At 45.0% G+C, this 23,468-nt stretch overlaps 1 protein-coding gene across 1 annotated transcript in view; it reads right to left on the bottom strand.

The window, feature by feature from the left end:
• LOC143974933 (ectonucleoside triphosphate diphosphohydrolase 8-like) overlaps positions 1 to 19,333 on the bottom strand; it is a 77,391-nt gene extending 58,058 nt beyond the window's left edge. Inside the window, exon 1 of the mRNA XM_077476774.1 lies at positions 19,176 to 19,333. The gene's annotated coding sequence lies outside the window, so the exon portion shown is untranslated. The remainder of the gene's footprint in view (positions 1 to 19,175) is intronic.
• Between the last annotated feature and the right edge of the window lie 4,135 nt (positions 19,334 to 23,468).

Genomic DNA, 23,468 nt, shown 5'->3' with positions numbered 1-23,468 from the left:
TTCCACATCAGCTAACTTGACCCCAAAGGCAGATGTAGAAAGGCAGGGGAGGGTCAAACAAGGATGATATGCAAGCAGCTGACATCCTCCTTATCAACTGATGTAATTCTTCGTTAGAAGGTTGTATTGGTGTACAATGAAAACCCATGGTTTTGTGTAACTAAAAGGCAGGCTTCATCCACCCACTGGATTGGATACAATTTTGGGGCAATTTTTTAGGCATTTTGCCAAGGCATCCTGGTTGAAAGGCTGGTTTGGGCCCCTTGTATTTTATCAAAGCCCCCCCCCCCCCCCCCATGGGGGCTCCACAAAAAAAACTGACATCAGGGGCAGAACTACCAGGGGGAGTCGCAAAGGTCGCCTTTTCAACCACTCCTGGCGTTCTGCCACCAGACTCAGGGGGGCCCTTCATGGTTTCTTGCACCTGAGCCTTGAAGGTTTTAGTTATGCCACTGCAGTGAGGGCTAGTTTTTGAAGCTCATTTATTGTTTGTTAGGACCATGTAAATACTTAAATGTCCACAGTCTGGCTACAGGGTCACTTGAAAATAAAACCTAAAGTCTGGTTTATCATGTAGCTAACAGTGGGGGAGTTTAGCCCTAAAGTCAGACTATATGAGACCAGAGGCGTCTTTAATATTGATTGGACCCTGGGAAAAAAAAATTTGTGGGCCCCCTCCTCCATGCAGTTTCACTCTCCACCTGCTCTGAGACATACAATAAATAGGAGCTAGACTCAAAATCGGTTTACTGAATCAGATGAGGCAGAAATTGCGGTTGGTTGCCAGAGGTTACAGTGTATCATTACCATTTACTGACTGGTTGCTAGAGGTTACAGAACACATTACGGCTCACTGATTAGTTTCTAGAAGTTACAGCACATGATTTCTGCTTTTTGATTGGTTGCTAGAAGTAACAGCACATCATCTCCTCACTGCCTGCACACCATGGACTGGGTAGTTGTGGGGACTCATTAATAGACTGAAAACTCCTATGACTCCTGGGATTTATTTATTTTTTAATACTGAATACCAATATAAAGAGGAGTTTCAACCCTGCCACCAATGTAATGGGGGGGGGGGGGGGGGGGTTGCACTGACTACCAATATAAGCATTCACAGTAACTACCAATGTAAGGAGGGATTTACACTGACCACCAATGTAAGGGGAATATTAACACTAGTCACTAGGTGTAGAATCCTTTCATTCACACAAGACCCAATGTAATGAGAAGATTTACACTGATCACCAATGTAACTGAGACATTTAGCCTGCGTTCACATTTGTGTGTCGGGAACGTATGCAAAAAACGCTTTCCTGGCACCACAGAAATGTGGTGCCCTTTAGCAGATACACAGCAGTGCCATCAATTGTTAATGACACCCTCACGCATCTGCTGACATAAGCATTGGCACCGTGTGATTTTGAAAAAGGGTTTGGGACTTTCTTCCACATTTGTAACGCATAGAGCAGCCCATTGAACATTATGGGCTACCCTACACAAGACGTACTATCTTTATCCACCCTGTCAGTACACATTTGCATCCTAAAACCCTGCACCCCAACCCCCCCATCCTCTCCACTCCAGTCTCCCTCCCCTTTAAGCCCTTGTACACACGGTCGTAGAATCCGTCGGAATGTGTCCTATCGGACCGTGTCGTCGGATAATCCGACTGTGTGTGGTATGCATCCGACTGATTCCGTCGGAATATCCGTCGACTCAATTTTCCAACATGTCGGAAATATTTCCCGACCAACTGGTTCGATCGGACATACTCCGATCATGTGTAGCGAATTTTGATCGGACCAAGTGCCACGCATGCTCAGATCAAATTCCTACATCAAAGCTATTGGCTACTAGCCTGAATGTAGTCCCATCGTAACGAAATTACGTCATCACGTTCTGAAAGATTGGATTTTTCGACAACTTAGTCCGACCGTGTGTATGCAACAGTTTCGGACAAGATCCGATGGACAAGGTTGTTGAAATCTCCGACGGTGTGTACAGGGGCTTACTCTACCTGCCTCCTTTGCTCATCTTTGCACCCACCTTCTATAGGCTTAATGACCACAGTTGTAAGCAGGACTTTCAAGCATGTCCCTTTGTCTCCCAGTGGGCAGCATTCAGTATAGGTGATGGTGGATACGGCCTCATAGGGGCATAATATGCATATGAATACTACCTCTATTTACATATGAATGCAGCTGCTATTTACATGTAAACACAGGGTTTGAAGGTGAGTCACCTGTACACAACAATGGGGCAGAACTGGGCAGTATTAGTAACAGAACTTTACACTGAGATATCAGGACACAGCACAGGACTAAAACCTCAAGGGGCGAGGAAATTTAAACTGGGATAGTTGGCAAGTATGAGGCAGCTGGTTTGGGCCCCACAACAATGACAGGGCCCAGGGCAGCTGCCCCCTTTTGCCCTACCTTAAAGACGGCCCTATGTGAGACTATATCAGAGAATATTTTTGCATAATGAAAGCAGGCAAAATGTGGTGTCTGCTGTTAGGAATGCAAATTTAAATTTTAAAAATGTTATGGGGCACAAATTTACTTCAAATGGAATGGAATTTTAATGTAAATGAGGATTCCTGGTAACTACTTATTGCTTAGTTTTAAATATGACTTTTTTCAGTTGGAATTTTTCCTTAATGGTAGGAACATTTAATGCCATTGATTTCAGAGACCGTGCAATCTACCAGTCATTCAATTCCAGCTGTTTATAATAACAAGCTGAGATACTGTCTGACTTGGGTCCCAAACATTTTACTTTTTAAGTGCCCATATGGGAACAATTCTCATATCAAGCAACCTACAACAGTATGGTAACCTATAAACACAACCTTACTCAATGTCACTCTTCTGTTGTTACATCCACAGTATGAAAATTCCCACCAACCATGAATCGAAAGCATGCATGCCATCATATTGAGATTCTGCACAAAATATAAACAAAATAAACTCCTTTTTACATGAATAGGCTACTTACGGTAATCCTTTAAGATTCACATAGACATGCTGTAAAGCTGGCTATAGATTAGGGTTGCAAGAAAGAAAATCGCTCAATTTCCCCATTGACACAGTCAGTGCTGATGGGGAGGAAACCCTTCCATGGAGCCATTGTGTTTTCCCAGTGGGGATGGGAGGGGAAGACATCCCAACCAGGAGAACGCACAGTAATTATTACTAGTGGCTATAGACATTGTTAATAATTGCATGGAAAAATCCAACAGGCTGGTTGTACCCAAGTTGATTGATCAATCAGCTCTGGTACAATTAGCCTGCTCATGCATGGTTCACATCTTGGGTGGTCCCTCTAAATCTTTTTCTCACCCATTTATGGTTGTACATTTGGGATAAGGCCAGTGCCATCGAGGTCTACACAGGACATAAGCAAGCAAACCCCCCCCCAGTATGGGATTGTGGGTTTACGGAATGATCATTCCACAGAATAATTATACAGAGACCACAATCTTGTCATATAAATAAGGGCACCTTTTAACCACTTCAGCCCCGGACCAATTGTCAGCCTAAGGACCAGAGGTCTTTTTATAATTTTGCACTGCACTGCTTTAACTGATAATTGCGCGGTCATGCAATGTTGTACCCAAACGAAATTTGCGTCCTTTACTTCCCACAAATAGAGCTTTCTTTTGATGGTATTTGATTTCCTCTGCGATATTTATTTATTTTTTACGATCTAAAAGGAAAAAAGACTGACATTTAAAAAAAAAAAAACATATTTTCTACTTTTTGTTATAAGAAAAATTGAATGAACTAAATTTTAGTCATACATTTAGGCCAAAATGTATTCAGCCACATGTCTTCAGTAAAAAAAATGTCAATAAGCGTATATTTATTGGTTTGCACAAAAGTTATAGCGTCTACAAACTAGAGTACATTTTCTGGAATTTACACAGCTTTTAATTTATGACGGCCTATCTCATTTCTTGAGGTGCTAAAATGGCAGGGCAGTACAAACCCCCCCCCCCCCCCCAAATGACCCCATTTTTGAAAGTAGACACCCCATGGAAATTGCTGAAGGGCATGTTGAGCCCATTGAATATTTATTTTTAGTTTTTTGTCCCAAGTGATTGAATAATGACACAAAAAAAAAAAGTTTACAAAAAGTTGTCATTAATGATATATTGCTCCCACATGCCATAGTTATATGTGGAATTGCACCCCAAAATATATTCTGCTGCTTCTCTTGAGTACAGGGATACCACATATGTCTAGCCGCGTACAGCACCCCGAAAACCAATCACTGCCTTCAGGATTTCTAAGGGTGCAAATTTTTGATTTCACTCCTCACTACCTATCACAGTTTCGAAGGCCATAAAATGCCAAAATGGCACAACCCCCCCCCCCACCCCAAATTACCCCATTTTGAAAAGTAGACACCCAAAGCTATTTACTGAGAGGCATGTTGAGTCCATGAAATATTTATATTTTGCCACAAGTTGCAGGAATTTTACAATTTATTTTTTTATTTTTTGCACAAAGTTGTCACTAAATGATATATTGCTCACACATGCTATGAGCATAAATGAAATTACACCCCAAAATAAATTCTGCTGCTTCTCCCGCGTACGGGGATACCACGTGTGGGGGACTTTTTGGGAGCCTAGCCACGTACGGGACCCCGAAAACCAAGCACTGCCTTCAGGATTTAAATATAAAACGCTACCAAAAAAAAATATTGGCGATCGCAGGGATCAGGCCTGACTCTGCGAACGCTGCAGTTATGCGTTTAGTGTTTTATAAGTGACAGTGATCGATCGATGCTGCACTTGGGTGGGCTGGGCGGAGGGGCAAAACGCAGGTGCTAGCAGGTATCTGGGCTTATCCCGCTAACAATGCATTTTTTTGGAACCCTAAACTGCTGGGGACGCTAGTATAGATCTGATCAGATCAGATATTGATCTGTTCAGATTCTATACCACTACGGGAGGTTTATGCTTTGCGCGTGGGTGTTAGCGGTACTGGCACTAACCTAGCGCTGCCTGGGGCGACGCAGACCCTGACCCTAAAACCTAATTGATATCACCCGCCGGGTGATCAGGGGGTTAAACCTTTATTGGGTAATAAATGGTGGGTGCCCTGATGCTATAAAAAGCAAACTTACTAACCAGAGTCACCTGTAACACTTATACGGTGATCACTGGTGAAAGGGTTAACTAGGGGCAATCAGGGGGTTAAAATCCTTTTATTAGGTAGTATATGGGGGTCCCTAACGCTATATAAAAACCTGACGGGGAAACTAAATAACTAACTGGCTAACCAGCGTCACCAGTGGCACTTATACAGTGATCGCTGGTGAAAGGGTTAACTAGGGGCAATCAGGGGGTTAAAACCGTTATTGGGTAGTATATGGGGATACCTAGTGCTATAAAAACCTGGCGGTGAACCTAAAAGAATAACTAGCTTCCTAGCGCCACCAGTGACACTAATGCAGCGATCAGAAAAACGATTGCTTAGTGACACTGGCAAAAGGGGGTGAAAGGGTTAACTAGGGGCAATCAGGGGGTTAAAACCATTATTGGGTAGTATATTGGGGTACCTGGCGGTGAACCTAAAAAAATAACTAGCTACCTAGCGGCACTACTGACACTAATGCAGCGATCAGAAAAATGATTGCTTAGTGACACTGGCAAAAAGGGGGTGAAAGGGTTAACTCTAGGGGCAATCAGGGGGTTAAACCTTTATTGGGGGGGGTAGGGGGCTACCCTGGACCTAACACTAACTGCCCTGACAGTTTTTACTGTCACAACTGACACTAAATGCAGTGATCAGTAAATTAATGATCACTGCAATCAAGTGACATTGTGACTGGGAGGGGGGGGATCGGGGAGGGGATTTGTGTGCTTATGTATACCTACTTGTCAGTGTAGTGTTTGGTGCACTTACTTTCTGTGTTCTCCTCGCAGTCCGGTCAAAAAGACCGCCCCAAGGAGAATGATATCACTTCCTCCCTACCTGTGTTTACAATACACAGCGGGGGAAGCTTCTTATTCGCCAGGAGCGATCGAGAGGGGATGGCCAAAAACCAAGGGCCATCCCCTCATCCCGGATCGCTCCTGAAGCAAAATGGACCGCCGCATCTAGCGGGAGGGGGTCTGATCGGACCCCCCACCCACTGGAAGGCAAGCACGTACATGTACGTGCTTGTGCCTGTACATGCCATTCTGCTGACGTACATTGCCATGCGGCGCTCCTTAAGTGGTTAAAGTAGACTGCCATACTTCAGATTTCTGTTCCTGATCACCTGGAGTATTTGGGTGTCCCTGCCCAACTTTGTGTGTTCTGGCTTCTCCTGTTATCTTTCTGTAATATTAATGTAGCGGCCATAACCCTTTTGTAGGGCGGCCTTAATTAACTGGGCTTACCGGTTACCTCTGCTTGGCTTGTCCTTTCACGTCTAGGGGTTCCCAGTGTTGATACCCAACAACTTGAACGCTGACACAAATCAAGTCCTTTTTTGAAAGGTTTTATTTTGCAATGATAACATCCAATAACACAGTCTCTCATGGGAACAGAGGGCACGGGGTGAAGAACTCGGGCACCTTGAACTGCAGATCTAACAAAGTCTCTACTTCCACCCAGAGAGTAGCCATTCGCAGCTGGGTACTGCAAGGCTGAACCGATCTCTAGCCAGAGATCATGGCAGTCAGCACGTTGACTCAAATTTGAAACAATCCTATGAAGGTGTACAAATTGTAACTAAGGGTCAACAGGAAAGTTTTTCTTCAGTACCTGGAACGTTCTCTGTCTCCTTAATAGTACTGGAAAAAGCGTGGATTCGTCAATGTCCTTCCCAACTCAGTAACCAGGCACTTATTAGGATGCCAGCTTGTTGGCCATCCTCCGAAGAGTCCTCCCACGGTCACTTCCACGAGCTGTGGTGCCCCTCCAAGTCGAGAGCACACCCGGACACCTTGAATCCTCCCTCAGTTACTGCGGCTCAGATCAGCCGGTTCCGAGACTCGGAAACAGACTGTTCCCTACCCCAGACCAGACGGGTCTATTGGGGCATCTAACAGGAACATGTTGCGGGATGTGGAACACCCCGTGCCCGGGACCCCTCACGGGGCTACCCCGGTCCTGGAACAAGAACAGACCACATGGGCCTCATGAACTCCTCTGTTGAACACGTGACCCACACATCTTAAGTACCCCTTCCCAGACTGCCCAGCGGGGCCGGCACTCCGGCTGATTGGCTCCAAGAAGGCTGACACTCAAAACGTCCAACCAGGCCTGATTCTGGCCTGTCACTGTACACATGACCAGGCAGAACTTCTAACATGGCCCAGCCAGACTGATGTCAAGGTCAACCTACATAATTGACCCTCAGAACCCCTACCGTTCTGAGGCACAAACTAAATTTTCATCTGCATGACACTTTGTCCAAAATGTCATCCGCTACATTAACAAAAAAAAAAAAAAAACAGAAAGAGAGTGGAAACTCCTCATAATGTCCACAGTGGGTAAATTGGGGGAACTCCGCACAAGATTGCACTGATAAAGTCCCCAAAACATAGAAGGACCTGTCAGGTGCTTTTATAAAAAGGAAATGAACCCATCGATTCAATGGTTTAAAAAACAGTTACATTCCTGGCATGCCGGCAATGTTAACTGTAACATTTGCTGGTACTCTCAACCAAACTGTCAGATGAAAAAGCTGGAATCAAGAAATGGCAGCTTCTATGGTTGAAAAGGATAGGAGTTTTTATTTCCGCTTTAATCACTTGACCTCCAGAAGGTTTAACCCCAGGGGTCTCAAACTGTCGACCCTCCAGCTGTTGCGAAAGTCTTGTGGGAGTCATGCTTGTAACTGTCAGCCTTGCAATGCCTCACCGGACTTGTAGTTTCGCAATAGCTGAGACCCCTGTTTTACCTACTTCATGACTCGGTCATGCAACTCTGTATGCAAATTACATTTTACATAACTTGTTTTCACACAAATAGAGCTTTTTTTTGGGCAGTGTTTTTTCTTGGTGCCTCCATGGCAGCATACCTGTTATTAGCTCCACCCCAGAGTCCCCCCCCCCCCCCCCCCCCCAGGATAGTTAATATGTTATAAAAGTGACAACTTGTATTTTTATTCCCGTTATTCCCCTTCCTTTTTTTTTTTTTCTTCCCTCGAAACTTGCAGGCGTCGGTGGGTTCAAGTGGATTAGCAAGTGCTGGGCAGGTTTCCGGGAGTGACAGAGCATGCCCAGTATGAAGAGTAAGAGGAGGATCAGTGCTGCTCTGTGCAAAACCATTACACAGAGCAAGTAAGTATGACATGTTTATTTTTTTTTAAACAAGCCTTTAATATCACTTTACGTTGCTAAATAATGATTGCTTTCAAGATTATTTAACCACTTTCATACCGGACCATTTTTCTGGCTTGAGAACAGACCACTTTTTGCGATTCGGCACTGCGTCACTTTAACTGACAGTTGCGCGGTCGTGCGACGTGGCTCCCAATCAAAATTGACGTCCTTTTTTCCCACAAATAGAGCTTTCTTTTGGTGGTATTTGATCACCCTTGCAGGTTTTTTTTTTTTTGCACTATAAACAAAGAGCGACAATTTTGAAGAAAACACATTATTTTTTACGTTTTGCTATAATAAATATCCCCCAAAAATGTATAATTTTTTTTTTTTTTCCTCAGTTTCGGCCGATACATATTATTCTAGATATTTTTGGTTAAAAAAATCGCAATAAGCGTTTATTGGTTGGTTTGTGCGAAAGTTATAGTGTTTACAAAATATGGGATAGTTTTATGGCATTTTTATTAATAATAATTTTTTTTTACTTTTTAACTTCTTCTTTTTTTTTTTTTTTTTATTGTGACTGTGACTTTATGGCGGACACGTTGGACATTTTTGACACATTTTTGGGATCCTTGTCATTTATACAGCAATCGGTGCTATAAAAAATGCACTGATTCCTGTGTAAATGACACTGGCAGTGAAGGGGATAACTAGGTGACAGTGTAGGGCTTAAGTGTGTCCTGGGGGCGTGGCTGTGTTGTACACATCACTGATCTCTGCTCCAATCACAGGGAGCAGAGATCTCAGTGTCCCTGTTGCTAGGCAGAATGGAGAGATGCTTGCTTACTTTAGCATCTCCCCGTTCTTCCTCCCTGTGAGACGATCGTGGATATCCCCGTGGCGATAGTGTCCGCGGGACCTGCGATCAGACTCACGAAGGTCCCGATGGCGCGCTCACGCAATGGCAGGGCTGCAAGTTTAAAGGGACATACCTGTACGCCCATTTGCCTGTCCATGCCATTCTGCTGATGTAAATGTGTGTGCGCTGGTTGGGAAGTGGTTAATACTGCTTTTAACGCTAAAGAAGAAACCGCTCCAGCCCACAATGTGGTCTTCATTTTTCAGTCTCCTAGACATCGAAAACTTAGTTTGTACCCCCCATGAAAAAAGTGGGACTATAAATTGGCAAAGACACTAATAAATTGGTTAAAAAAATATGGATTTATTAAACATAAGACAGACTATGCAAAAAAAAATCATCTTCACATGATGATTTATAAAACAAACACTGACAATAGCACGATTACACATAAAATGATATGTTGCAAATGAAATATAAAGGTGTGTGTGTATATACACTCCAATGTCTGATAGTACTAATACGTCCAAGTGGTACATCTTAGTGGTACCCAACGTGTTTCGTTTCAGGTTCAAAATCCTTTCATCAGGGGTAAAAAAAAAAATATATATAAAAAAATGTGTGTACATGTATATGTGTGTATGTATGTATGTATGTATGTGTATATATATATATATATATATATATATATATATATATATATATATATATATATATATATATATATACCCCTTTTCCCCCACCTTTTGGGCAGGCTCGCATTTTCCCAGGTTGTTGAGCTTCTGTCTCTTGGAGAAGGATGCTGTGGGTACTACACCCTGAAGAAAATCCTCAGTACACAAGTACCACTCCACGAGGGCCACCAATTCATTGGCATTTGTAGGATCAGCTCTCCCGGCAAACTGCTGTATAGGGGTTGGGAGGGCTCTCACAAAGCGGTCTCCTACGACTCTCTCCAAGATTTGGGCTGGGGAGATGACCTCTGGCTGTAACCACAGCCGTGTGAGGTGAATGAGGTCGTACATCTGGGACCTTGCAGGTTGGTCCACCTTAAATTGCCAAGCATGGACACGTTGAGCTCTCACAGTCATTGTTACGCCAAGGCGGGCCAGAATCTACGTTTTCAGAGTTTCATACTGCCGGGCCTCAGCAGCATTTAGATCATAATAGGCCTTCTGTGGGTCTCCAGTCAAAAAGGGGACAAGGGCCTCAGCCAATTGCATTGTCCACACGTAGGACTTTGTTAATCAGGGACTGTACCTTACTCTGTATGAGCTTATTGAACTCCTTCTGTTCCTGCTTGGCCGCTTGGGTAGTAGTTATCAACAAGCCGTTAGTTTTTTGTTGGTCTATGCATTCTTGTACCAGCTGTTTGATTAGTTCCTCCATTCTTTTATCAGTTTACTGGTACCAGTGAATTAAGAGCATTGGCTCTTATTTTATTTATTTATTTTATTTTTCAAAAATGCCACTGCAAGAGTATAGTCTCTGGGTCTTGTGCCCGCTTCAAGCCACCAATCGCATGGCATCAGATTCAAGGCAGGGACAAACTCACAATCTCTTTAGGAAAACACCATGTTTAATGCACAGGATATTTCCAAACGGAAGAAAAAGGGCATCTTGCCATCAATCAAACGAAAATAAACTTCTGCTCTACCCAGCCTTACTGTGTCCATAGTCTGACCAGTCCTTGGTTATGTAGTAAATGTCCTTCAAAACAAAAACACTTTGCATCCAAAGTTAGGGAAAACAAGCAGCTATGCTCCTAGTTGCCTCCTCACATGGAGACACACACTCTCTCCCTGAGAGTTAGGACCAGCAGCCTTAGGGCCGGTTCACACAGCGAGGCGAGGCGAGGCGACACGGCTCGCCTCGCCTCGCTCCCGCAAGTCGCCCCCATTCAGTACTATGGAACCGTTCTGAGAGGAGCGACTCGAGTCGCTCCGACTCAGAAAAAAGGTTCCTGTACTACTTCGGGGCGACTTCGGGGGCGACTTGCATTGACTTCTATACAGAAGTCCTCTGCAAGTCGCCGCTGAGCTCCCCGCAGGTCGCGGCGAGGTAAGTTGGAGACGCCTCGCCGCGCCTCGCTGTGTGAACCGGCCCTAAATCAAGACCTGAAAGGAAAACATAAAACTGCAGTCCACGGACTTGGGAGTCTGTTCCCCAGAGCTCTATCAGACTCTCAATAAAACCAGCCCCGGAACAGACTTTAACAACACAGGGTAAAGAACTATCCTTCTTTACCCTGAAGTCTTTGCTGGTATTACCTTAGATAGTAAATCTAAGAATCCGTGGAGGAACATATATCCCACCAATTACTTTTCCTGTCATTTTACCTTGTTTCACCGGCCCCCCCTGCTACAATATACCCAAAGGTGTTCTATTGGGTTGAAGTCAGGACTCTGTATTGACCAGTCAAATTAATACACCCCAAACCTACTCATCCATGTCTTTATGGACCTTGCTTTGTGCACCGGTGTTCAGTCGTGTTAGAATAGGAAGGACCATCTCCAAACTGTTCCAAAAAAGTTGGGACCATTAAATCGTCCAAAATTTCTTGGTCTGCTGATGACTTAAGAGTTTCCTTCATTGGAACTAAGGGGCTAAGCCCAATCCCTGAAAAACAACCCCACACCATAATTACCCCTCCACCAAATGATTTGGACTAGTGCACAAAGCAAGGTCCGTAAAGGCATGGATATGATATATGATTTATATTCTAAACGAGGTAACTGGCACTGCAATTGAAACAAAAAATGTAAATTTTGCAGCAAGAGTAAAAAAATGGCCTTGTCAGTGGATGGTGTGTATTCAGCCTGCACTCCTGGAGTATTTTTGGCCCAGCGGGGGAAGATCAAACAACCTGGTCCTTCCGATGGAAGTTTAAATAGGTATAGACACAAAGCTTGCAGTCTCAAACGAGGGGTCTCGCAGTACAAATACATTGAAGATTATAGTCAGAATCCTGCATTAGTAATAAAGCCGCAGTGAGATGGTCAGTCACTGCCTATAGATGGTTAGAATCTCGGCCGATCCCTACTGAATTGTCCGAAATTCAAACAATCTATGGTCAGCTTACATCTTGTTCTGGCTGACAATATCACGGCAATATATTTTAATGTAGCACCCTGATGTTTAGGCAGCGTTGCTCCTAAATTTACCTGCCGGGTATAGTTTCCTTGGTCAGTTGTTAGGGATCAATTGATTTCACCCTAAGTCTGGAGTTGCTGCATTTCTTTCTTCTGTCACTAGGTGGCCGGGTGTTTGGTGACATTAGATCTCAGCCAATGGGCAGGGGTTTTCTTAAATCCCTTAGCCTGCTGGGAGAGCCTATATATTGTGGTGGAGTCAGGTGATTGGTGTTTTGTGCCACCTGGACGGCTGTCTGTGTGGACGTGTGTTGTGCTGCTAGGCCAGAGCCTGAGGCCTATCCGGCTACTAGGCTGTCTGCGGGCCTATCCAGAATCAAGAGAGCAGCGTAAGGTTGGAACTGCAGCTTGCTGGGGGGGAGGGGCTGTTGGGGTCAGAGGTAGAAGGGAAGCTGTTGCCACTAAGGTACCAACCACCGTATAACCAGGGACCATAGTGAGAATCCTACCAGAGTAGGATTCTCAGAAACCGGGGGGGGGGGACTTCAGCAGGTGTAAAGCCAGGGACCCAGCCAGCGGAGGTGGCACTTGCAGAGCAGCCTTGTGTGCCAAGCCATAGACCGAGCAGGCCAGTGGGGTGACGCTTAAGGAGTATCCGTAAGTGCCAAGCTAGGGACCCAGCAGGGAAGCAAGGGTTATGCTTGAGGAAGATACTCAGTCAGAAGGTTAGAAGAGCTCAGGAGGTTCAGTGGCGATTGGATCTGTAAGTCTAGTTAAAGACTGGGAGCTCAGTGAGTAAAAGTCTACAGGGAGAGACTGCAGTGTAAGAGAATAAATATTCTGTGTTGCCAATAGTTAAATAAAACTTCTGTTAGTGACTGTTACAAGATTGTTGCCATAGGAGACAGCGGTCCTACCTATACAGAAGTGGTATCCGGCTGGAGACCTCCCCCTGTATAACTGTCTACCTATAGTAGATGTCTCTAGAAGACTCGGAGTCTGCCAATTATCATTGCATTTACTGAAGGGTGTCCTGGCCCTGACCCTCTCTCCCACCATTCTATTAAGAGAAAATAGATCTCTTTTGCATTCACAAAGTGTCTGCTGCACATCACTCCATCTGTCTTCAGACCCACCATGCTCACTCTACAGCGACGGATGTCAGCTATCCCTGACTCTGGAGATCACCATTAGGCCTTTGGTACATAGTGACAGGGCTTTTTTTTTTTTTTTCTCAGAGAATAGGTGCAGTAACTCCCCCTTTCTAAATCTCCCCTTTTCTTCACCTCTACCCACCTCCGAGCACCCTCCTACCTATCTCCCATGACTGCCCTTTTAGAGAATACAGAACCAAGTATAATTTTGTGGTGGTAAGTAGTTTGTATGGAATTTTAATGATAACAAGAAAAGCAATAAAATTGGTCTCTTGTAGCCAGTAACAATAAAGCCTCCTCTAGCAACAATAGATCCCTCCCATTAACAACGGGCCACCCGAAATAAAATCCCCCGGCAGCAACAACAGATCTCCTCAAAGCCTGCATCATAGACTCTCCAGCAGCCAGCAACAATAGTCCCCTGCCTCAACAGTAGATCTCTCCCAGCCATAACTGACCCCTCAGCGATATAAGACCCACCCCCAGCAACAATAGGTCTCCCACCAGTAAGATCAGACCCCCCTGCAAAAATAGATCCCCTCCAGGTAGAATAGATCTCTCAGCAGCCATTATCAGTAGACCCTGCAGCACACCCCATCACCCCTTACCATTACATACAGTCAGTGCTGGAGGTGCCGAACTGCGTTCCCACTGAAAAAAAGTCCTGCATATTGATAACTAAAGTTATTTTCTTATGTCTCTCCAGGACTCTAGTAATGATATATTTGTCCTAGCCTAGGGTGTCCAAAACTCTTTTGAAAAGAATCCCGGCATCCTGACAACTTTTTCTAGGAGTAAGGGCCGGTGCACACAGCGATGCGCGGCGAGGCGTCTCCGACTTGCCTCGCCGCGACTTGCACGGACCTCAGCGGCGACTTGCAGAGGACTTCTGTATAGAAGTCAATGCAAGTCGCCCCCGAAGTCGCCCCAAAGTAGTACAGGAACCTTTTTTCTGAGTCGGAGCGACTCGAGTCGCTCCTCTCAGAACGGTTCCATTGTACAGAACGGGGGCGACTTGCGGGAGCGAGGCGAGGCGAGCCGTGTCGCCTCGCCTCGCGCCGCAGTGTGAACCGGCCCTAAAGTGATGACCAAATCAACCAGTACAGTTTCAGCTGTCTCCTCTCCTTGAAACTGGACACCTACTCTGATTGGCTGCTATAAGCAAAAAAAAGCATGTCTCTTTTTACAAACCATCTCCTTTTATAACGTTTTCTCACAGTACAATCCTATATCTAATTTAAAAAATATGAGATTTACCAGCATGTTACTCAGGGCCGTCTTTAATATTGACTGGACCTTGGGCAAACATTTTCTTGGGCCCCCTCTTCCACGCAATTTTGCTCTCCACATGCTTTCAGACATACAATAAAATAGAAGCTAGACTCAAATTCAGTTTACTGAATCAGATCAGGCAGCTTTTGCGATTGGTTGCCAGAGGTTACATTGTATCATTACCGCTCATTGACTGGCTGCTAGAGGTTACAGCACACATTATGGCTCACTGTTATTTTCTAGAGGTTACAGCACATGACTTCTGCTTGTTGATTGGTTGCTAGAGATTACTGTACAGCAATACTGCTCACTGATTGATTGCTAGAGGTTAATGAACATCTCTACCACTCACTAATTGGTCACTGTACAGCATTACTACTCACTGATTGGCTGCTAAAGGTTACAGCACATCATCTCCTCACTGCCTGCCTTTGTAGAACAGGCTGATGTTAGGCTTAATGACCACAGTTGCAGGCAGGACTTTCAAGCATGCCCCTTTACCTCCCCAGTGGGCAGCATTCAGCAGACGTAATGGTGGATGTGACCTCAGGGGGACATGATATACATATGAATGCTGCCTCTATTTGCATATCAATGCCGAGGTCCACGACTATTTACATATTATTGCAACTACTTTTTATATATCAATGCAGGTTATTTACATGTAAACACAGGGTCTGCAGGTAATTCATCTGTACATGGCAATAGGGCAAAGCTGGGCAGCAGCAGCAGAAGTTTACACTGAGATATCAAGACACAACACGGGACTAAAACTTCAAGGGATAAGGGAATTTAAACTGGGATATTTGGCAATTATGAGGCAGCTGCTTTGGGCCCCACTACAATGATGGGGCCCAGGGCAACTGTCCCTTTTGTCCTGCCTTAAAAACGGTCCTGATGTTACTCATGACATAGTAAGATCATGGACTTGAGAGAAAAAAAGAACTGCACAAAGTGAATTTTATTTAGAGACTTTGGTGATTTCACTGTGTCTGTGTACTGTTCAATGCGTGTACAGCTCTGAGGAGGTAAACCAAACAGATCAAATAACCAAAATAGGAGATCTACCCTTCCTCTTATTCTACAATTAGTATAAGGTCAGAGTAGTGCAGTGCTGCTGGGAGACAAGACAAAGCATTATTTCACCCTTTTGGTGTTCAAACAATTATTGTCATGTATTGGAATGACAAATGTCAGCATAAGTTTGTTGGATGATGGGTATGATGATAGGTTCAGTGTACGGTTAGGGAGTTGGCTTACATTTAGGGGTGTATAAAGATTACAGGTTACATATAGGGTTCAGCTGGCCATACACTATACAGTTTTCTTATTCAATTTTTCATTAGATTTACCTTCACTTATTAAGTAGAAGGGCCTGCCTGATTGCATACAAATTGAAAGTGTTTAGGTTTAACCTCATATTATATGGTTTTGGTAAATCTAAAAGAAAGTTGTACAAGAACATTGTATAATGTACTAGGATAGTGGTAATTTTTTCAAGTTTAATTGTTATTTTCTCAGGTGAGATAAATACATGTTTGGGGGTGATAAATATTGGGTGTGTGAAAAAATTAGTACTTTTTTTTTTTTGCCACAAATGAATGTACTGCTCTAGGTAATGTATATCACATGAAGGTAAAGTAAAGTTGTCACTAAATGCAGATCAAAATGTATCTTTACTTTTCTCCCCCTCCTATATTTCTTTTCTTTCATCTTTACTTCTTTAGTAATCCCTCCTTCTCTGCTCCCTTCCTACATTCTTCCCAGGGTGCATTCTTTCCTCCTCCTCCTCCTCCTCCTCCTCCTCCTCCTCCTCCTCCTCCTCCTCCTCCTCCTCCTCCCCCCTCTTTCTTCCCCTCTTTCTTCCCCTCTTTCTTCCCCTCTTTCTTCCCCTCTTTCTTCCCCTCTTTCTTCCCCTCTTTCTTCCCCTCTTTCTTCCCCTCTTTCTTCCCCTCTTTCTTCCCCTCTTTCTTCCCCTCTTTCTTCCCCTCTTTCTTCCCTTCTTTTTCCCATCCTCTTCCCTTCTTTTTCCCTTCCTCTTCCCTTCCTCTTCCCTTCTTTTTCCCTTCCTCTTCCCTTCCTCTTCCCTTCCTCTTCCCTTCTTTTTCCCTTCCTCTTCCCTTCCTCTTCCCTTCTTTTTCCCTTCCTCTTCCCTTCTTTTTCCCTTCCTCTTCCCTTCTTTTTCCCTTCCTCTTCCCTTCTTTTTCCCTTCCTCTTCCCTTCTTTTTCCCTTCCTCTTCCCTTCTTTTTCCCTTCCTCTTCCCTTCTTTTTCCCTTCCTCTTCCCTTCTTTTTCCCTTCCTCTTCCCTTCTTTTTCCCTTCCTCTTCCCTTCTTTTTCCCTTCCTCTTCCCTTCTTTTTCCCTTCCTCTTCCCTTCCTCTTCCCTTCTTTTTCCCTTCCTCTTCCCTTTTTTTTTTCTTTTTCCTTTCCTCTCCTCCCTTGCTTTCCTTTTTTATTTCCCTCTGCCTTTATCATCCAAGGATATGCAGGATTTCAGTGCGCTTACTATACACCAGAGTGATAAGAAGTCACCCCCTTGCGTATTACAGATCATATGAATTGTGCTGTATGTAGGTATGATGCAATAATCACTGTGAGAGAGCTGACATCACCATCCACCTGCTGCAATGTGCAGTATGAAGCCCGCGGGATGGAATTTATTCCTAGAAGATAGCTTGGTTACATAACTTTCAAAAATGATTTTGGGATCGGAGCCTATTTTTAATTTCAAGCTGTATTGTATGCTATTACCTAGACAGCAGTGTGCAGATTTCAAATCCATCTGCAAACATACACAGTTGGGACCTCCTGCTTTTATTTTGGCTTTAGAAGCAAATGTGACGTTGGATCCTTTTTTTACTAGCTAAAGCAAGAACGAAAGAATTTTATTTCTGCAGCTATAAACCTTAAGGAATCCTAAATGCAACAACATTCAGCCTTTCTTAACCTTTTCAACACAGAGGAACCCTTGAAATAACTTTCCGGTCTCAGGGAACCCCTGCTAGAAATTCCTTTATCTACAGCTCATACATTAGTGTGATGGTCAGTGGGAAGAATGTTCCTTACATTTGTGGATGTTGGGAACAATCCCCCCCCCCCCCCTTGCAAATAGCTAAAAGGGTCAATGGTGTCAGTGGGAACTTATCTGAGAGGTAGAAATTGCTCATTGCTGAAGAAACTCCTAGCAACCTCTGGAGGAAACCTAGGGTTCCATGCAACCATGGTTGAGAAATCCTGATCTAAATGAAGAACCTGGATAAGTGAACACTGTTGCATTTAGATGCCTGTTTGCTCTATAATTTTATTTCTCTTCATCTTCCCACTGCTGTGAAATGACAGTAGGTTACACACTCCGAAGACTGTACTTTGACAGCAATGAAAGACAGTTTTCAGTTGTGTAGAACATGTCTAAATTTTACTGTCCAGAAGAATTTCAAAAGATTTAAATCTTACGTATCTGATTTTTTTTTTGTAACTACAATACAGGTATACAACAGTTTTAACATTTTATATATTTTGTGGCATGTAGAAAATGAAATCTCACCCACAGCAACACTGCCCTTCAGTACGTCAGTAAATCAGAACCATGAAATAAAATTAACGATCGTTTTTTGTTTTTTATAGGGGGCGTTATTTTAACTGTTGCTCTTTGTTCATTACAAAACAAAAAGGCACAATGCAAATTCTTAAAAACCACATATTGTCAGATGCACAACCCATGGTGCTGTATTATGCAAATTACAACCACAGCGAGCTTGCATAGTTGAAGCCTGCAGACCCACTGCACTGCTCTTTTTTTAACCTAAGACATAAGGTAATATTTTATATATATATATATATATATATATATATATATATATATATATATATATATATATATATATATATATATATATATAATTTATTATTATATGTAGACACAGCACACCATGTTTTGGCATCTTAAGGGTGCCATAATAGTGCCATAATAATTGTCAACCATCTTTTACACAACTATTTTTAATAAACTAAATTCTGATTGGCTGCATTTCAGATTATTATAACATTTCTCACTTCTTAAAATACATCTAAGGCTGGATTCACACCTATTCATTTTTAGTGCTTTTTGCATTTTGCAGCTTTGCACTACAGAACGTGTTCCATAGGAACCCATGTTAAGCTGGCTGTAGTGCAAATCTGCAAAATGCACTAAAAATGCATAGGTGTGAATCCAGCCTGTCTATGTCTGCACATCAACATTTTAGTGTGGCTCCTTTAAACAAAATCCATATTGTACTTATCAAATGTAAATTCCAAAATCTTTTCCGGACAGCTTCCTATTTGAATTATTTTTTCAGTTTTAAAGAAAGTAATTCATACAACTGTTAGTGTTAAAAGTTGCCCATCCTTAACACTGTATGCTGCCTCCATACACATAGTTATTACTGTGCAGAAACTGAGCTGGTATCAGGATATTACATTCTCTTATGTTCAGATCCCCAGAAAACTAACAAGACCAGTTTTCATATTTCCTTACAACATACCTGTATCTTGGCACTGGCTGCTGTGATCTGCTCCTCCTGCGATGCTGAGCAGGCCAGGACAAAAGTGAAAGGCTGCTTCGCCTAAACTCAATTTAAAATCTCTCTTCCCCTCCCACTAACTGTGTACAGAGAGCTCAAACCCTCCTTTACTGCAGCCATACCTAATGCTTGTTCTGGAATCTCACTTAAAGGCACTTAACCTGTTATTTGCTGCCTATGCCATGATTTATTATGGGCCCAAGTAACTGAATATAAGTGCACACCCCTTCCCCTTCATAGAGTCAGCCTTTCCCAATGATTTTTACAATGAGATCCTCTTTAAATAAATGTCATGTCTGAGGGAACACCTGTTAATAATTACTATAATCTACAACTCATGATACATTAACGTGATGGACAATGGGAAGAATGTTCCTTACATTGGTGGTCAGTGGAAAGAATGCTCCTTACATTGGTGGTCACTGGGACAAATTCTTCGTATATTGGTGGTCAATAGAAAGAATGCTCCTTACATTGGTGGCCAGTGGGAAGAATTCTCTGTACATTGGTGGTCCGTGGGAAGAATACTTCTTGCATTGGTGGCCACTGGGAAGAATACTTCTTGCATTGGTGGCCACTGGGAAGAATGCACCTTGCATTGGTGGCCACTGGGAAGAATGCACCTTGCATTGGTGGCCACTGGGAAGAATGCACCTTGCATTGGTGGCCACTGGGAAGAATGCTCCTTGCATTGGTGGCCACTGGGAAGAATGCTCCTTGCATTGGTGGCCACTGGGAAGAATGCACCTTGCATTGGTGGCCACTGGGAAGAATGCACCTTGCATTGGTGGCCACTGGGAAGAATGCTCCTTGCATTGGTGGCCACTGGGAAGAATGCTCCTTGCATTGGTGGCCACTGGGAAGAATGCACCTTGCATTGGTGGCCACTGGGAAGCATGCACCTTGCATTGGTGGCCACTGGGAAGCATGCACCTTGCATTGGTGGCCACTGGGAAGCATGCACCTTGCATTGGTGGCCACTGGGAAGCATGCACCTTGCATTGGTGGCCACTGGGAAGCATGAACCTTGCATTGGTGGCCACTGGGAAGCATGTTCCTTGCATTGGTGGCCACTGGGAAGAATGCTCCTTGCATTGGTGGCCACTGGGAAGCAGAGGTGTATCTTGAAGCTTGTGGGCCCTGATGCAAATGTTGACCTGGGCCCCTCTCCCCACTACTTCCAACATGCGTGCAAATACATCCACTGCACGCGAAGATCCACAAAGTGGCTTGAGAGTTTTGAGTTCTTCTTTACATCAGAGGATAGGGATTACCTCTGGAGAATCAGAGGACAGGGACCCCTGGCAGGTCACTTGGCAGAGCTCCTTTCCCATTCCAGCACTGTATACAGACACACACACAGACACGCACACAGACACGCACAGACAGACACACACAGACAGACACACACAGACAGACACACACAGACAGACACACACAGACAGACACACACAGACAGACACACACAGACAGACACACGCAGACAGACACACACAGACAGACACACGCACACAGACACGCACACAGACACGCACACAGACACGCACACAGACACGCACACAGACACGCACACAGACACACACTCACTTCACAGGGCTGAAGTCACATTCCTTGACACAGTTTCAGTCATCACAGGGTGTATCTGGCTTGTATGTTGCCCTTCTGACTTGTGAAATTCTCTGGTCAGAACGGCAGTGTAGTTGCAGTAGACACATACACTGGCTGTGTTGTAAAGGAATGTGATTTCAGCCCTGCGGAAGAGGAACAGTATAGAGTGCTGTTATTGGAAAGGAGCTCAACAGCTGGGCATAGCATGCAGGGTGGAGGCGGTGGTCAGGGGGCTTCGGGGGATGGCAGCTTAGATCTGGGAGGGAAAAGCCATGTGTCACAAAATCTGGAGCCTGCAGCTCTTCAGGGGCCCCTCAGGAGGTGTTAAGGGATTTTTTATTTTTTTTTGATCATACTTAAGTATGATCAAAGTATCACGGACAGTACTCACTTATTTTTTTTTTTTAATTTCTGAAGGTTTCCGTGTCAGTGCTGGAAGGTGTTGGGGGAAGGTCACCTCCCGGAAGGGGTGTGTCTTTTTCCCAGTTGTCAGGGAAGTGGGGTAAGTAGACATCCCCGGGTGAGGGGAGGGGGGGTACAGAGAATCTCAGCTGGTGACTAGGAGACACTGAGCAGTGTCATACCTCACCATTGACATCGGTCCCATCATGGTCACAGGACGGCACACTCTTCCTCTAGCCTCGTTGAACTTGGTTACCATTCCATGTTGCCAGCACACAGCACAGACACTTCCCCATCCTGGGCTGTTCTCACCTTGTGCTCTTCTCCATTTAAGAAATGGCTCACGACTTCTCCCCAGCCAATGGAAACAGAGGGGTGTGGACTATGGAAGGCAAAGTAGAAGCTCACTACTGGAGTGTGGCTGTGGGGCCCTAGGGCAGATCAAAGCTGGATTTTGTGGAGGATATGATGTGACGGGAGGCTGCAGGGGCCCCCTGGAGCTAGGGGCAGACGTACAATTGTGATCCCTGCAACTCCCTATGCTACGCCTATGGTGGGAAGAATGCTCCTTACATTGGATTTCAGTGGGAAGAATGCTCCTTACATTGGATTTCAGTGGGAAGAATGCTCCATACATTGAACTTCAGTGGGAAGAATGCTCTTGATATTGGAGGCCAGTGGGAAGAATGCTTCTTATATTGGAGTTTAGTAGAAGGAATTTAAGGCATTTTATGAAAGGGGGCAGTCTTGAGCGAGGGACTAATTGTGGGTTAATGTGCAGAGGGGAAGCTGATCCCCCCCCCCCCCCCGAAGATCACAGCTTTTGTATGTATAACATACACATACTTGCATTGTGTCAAGATGGACCAGTGTCAGTATACAATACAGATCATAAATGGAGGTCCGCTTTAATTTTTGTTCATGTGAATTACACATATCTGTTACACATATCCAGCCAACAGAAGGGATAAATCTCACTGAGGGACACCGATTGTCATAAAAACACTCAGAGGCTTTAACACCTCCCTACTCTATCCAAAATTGAAATAATTTTGGGATTAGATACACTTAGGCCGCGTACACACGGGCGGACTGTTCGCCCAACCTTGTCCGCTGAACAGTGTTTGGGCGGACAGTCCGCTCGTGTGTGGGCTTTCAGCGGACAGTTTCAGCGGACAGTTGGACGGACAAAGTCTTTCGGAAATTCCGAAAAACTGTCCGCTGAAACTGTGTTTGAGCGAACAGTCCGCCCATGTGTGGGCCTGTCCGCTGTACTTTCGAAATGAGCGGACTGTTCCCGCTCGGAAAGTCCGCCCATTTCGAGCGCGTGTACAGGTAGGCGGGGCCCGCGAAGGAGACGTCGCGGGCTCCGCTGCCTGGAATGGGCTTAAAGGGGAACCCCAACGCCGAAAAAAATCGGCGTGGGGGTTCCCCCAAAGTCCACACCAGACCCTTGTCCGAGCACGCTACCCGGCCGGCCAGGAAAGGGGGGCGAGCGAGCGCGCCCCCCCTCCTGAGCCGTACCAGGCCGCGTGCCCTCAACATGGGGGGTGCCTTGGGGAAGGGGGGGCCGCGCGGCCCCCCCACCCCAAAGCACCTTGTCCCCATGTTGATGAGGACAAGGGCCTCTTCCCGACAACCCTGGCCGTTGGTTGTCGGGGTCTGCGGGCGGGGGGCTTATCGGAATCCGGGAGCCCCCTTTAAGAAGGGGGCCCCCGGATACCGGCCCCCCACCCTATGTGAATGAGTATGGGGTACAATGTACCCCTACCCATTCACCTGTGAAATAAAGTACAAAAAAAAACACAACACAGGGAAAAAATATTTTATTGCACAGCTCCGGGGGTCTTCCGTCTTCGGGGGTCTTCTCGCCGGACTCCTCCGCTATCTGTGTGTAGCTCTTTTACTAGCGGAGGAGTCCGGCTTTCTTCCTCCCCGCCGCCGGCCTCTTCTCCCGACTTCGGGGGTCTTGTCCCCCTCTTCGGTTCTTCTGCCGGGCCACCGCGCCTTCTTGTAGCTCTTTTGCAGGCGGTGGCCCGGTCTTCTGTCGCCGCTGCCTTCCGTTCTTCTGTCGCCGCCTTCGGTTCTTCTGCCGGGCCACCGCGCCTTCTTGTAGCTCTTTTACAGGCGGTGGCCCGGTCTTCTGTCGCCGCTGTCGTCGCCGCCGCCGCCGCCTTCCGTTCTTGTTCTTCTTCTTGTTCTTCTTCTTCCCCAGGAGATGTTGACTCGACGAGCTCTCCGGCC

The sequence above is a fragment of the Lithobates pipiens genome, unplaced genomic scaffold (assembly GCF_037356315.1).
Source record: "Lithobates pipiens isolate NorthernLeopardFrog02 unplaced genomic scaffold, aLitPip1_a1.2 Scaffold_1, whole genome shotgun sequence".
Classification (NCBI taxonomy): domain Eukaryota; kingdom Metazoa; phylum Chordata; class Amphibia; order Anura; family Ranidae; genus Lithobates; species Lithobates pipiens.
This window is presented reverse-complemented; position numbering and strand designations above follow the sequence as displayed.